General features: G+C 44.6%; 1 pseudogene; it reads left to right on the top strand.

Annotated features, from left to right (window-relative positions):
- The first annotated feature begins 591 nt into the window (after positions 1 to 591).
- On the top strand, positions 592 to 662 carry LOC136650636 (U6 spliceosomal RNA; annotated as a pseudogene).
- The last annotated feature ends 638 nt before the right edge of the window (positions 663 to 1,300 follow it).

Here is a 1,300-nt window from a genome sequence, read left to right as displayed (position 1 = left end):
ATGGCTGGCTTCCTAGATGGGGGAACTTAAACAATACAATGAATCAGCAACACAAGAAGGCAGTTCAAGTTTGTATACAGTACTTAAACAGTGATTGGGTTAGGAGACACTTTTGCATACAGTTCTTAAACAGTGATTGGGTTAAAACAATACAATGAATACAGTAATGTAGGAGACACTTAGACAATGATTTAAGATGCCAGACTTCCTCCCATAATGTGTGACCATGGGGAGGTGGTGGTTGTGTAACCAAGAGCTTGTGACTTGACCAGAGTTTTGGAAATGTGGCCTGTGTGAGAAGTTTAGCCTGCATGATATTTTAGTAACATAACCAGATATAGAGAGAAAATTACAACTAAAAGGAAAAAGGGGATTTTCGTGTAACAAGAAGGGTGTCCAAAGCACTAAGTTTTGCAGGGAGCCTCACCACGCCATGCAAGTGGCCCCTCCCTTTCCCTTCCAAGCCAGGCATATACATCTGTTTTGCTCCCAATGCCTGGAATTCACAGCACGGTGAGGCCCCCCTGCAAAACTTAGTCAACAGTCAACAAAACCTTTATTAGGCATAAACATTTGATAGGTGAAGGCTCTGTAACTCACTTCGGCAGCACATATACTAAAATTGGAACGGTACAGAGAAGATTAGCATGGCCCCTGTGCAAAACTTAGTGCTTTGCACCTCCTCTAGCTATGCTACTGCTGCCCCCTTACCCAGTGATGTGTCACCTCTGCTCCTCCCACTCTGCGATGCGCTAGCTCAGCACCCCCCCCCGCCACATTTCCTCTTCCTCTCAGTCCTCCTCTTCCTTTTACAATCCAGGGAATGGAAGGAGAAGGTGGAGCAGTGGAGGTAAGTAAGCGGACAGAGATGGGTCCCCCCACCAATCTTTCTACTACCTGAGGCAACTGCATACACCTCTTGATTAGATTTGACCATGGAGCTGGTGAGGAAAGCTAGGGTAGGGGCTCCTTCTATTGGGGATCGAATGAATTTGTTTTGAAATTTGTTTTTGGGATCTAATGAATTTGAAACGAATGTATTTGTTTACTCCAAGTTAGGAAGCTCTCAGGAGGTGGCTTTGGTTAAAGGTTCAGATTTGCTGTGCAAGCAAGGTTCAGTGGATCGTGGAATTCTTCAAGGCATTAAAAAAAAAGACAAGGCTTCTCCTTAGATAGTCATCTAGAAAGGGGTGTTGGTGATTGCTTTGGCAGACTAAAGTTGTGGCCTTTCTTGAGGCCTGTGAGATCTGAGACCTTCTGCCATCAGCCCAATTCAAATATCATAAGATTGGTCTGGATT

This window comes from Tiliqua scincoides, chromosome 4 (assembly GCF_035046505.1).
Source record: "Tiliqua scincoides isolate rTilSci1 chromosome 4, rTilSci1.hap2, whole genome shotgun sequence".
Classification (NCBI taxonomy): Eukaryota; Metazoa; Chordata; class Lepidosauria; order Squamata; family Scincidae; genus Tiliqua; species Tiliqua scincoides.
Note: the sequence above shows the minus strand (reverse complement) of the source record. Positions and strands in the feature narration are given on the sequence as shown.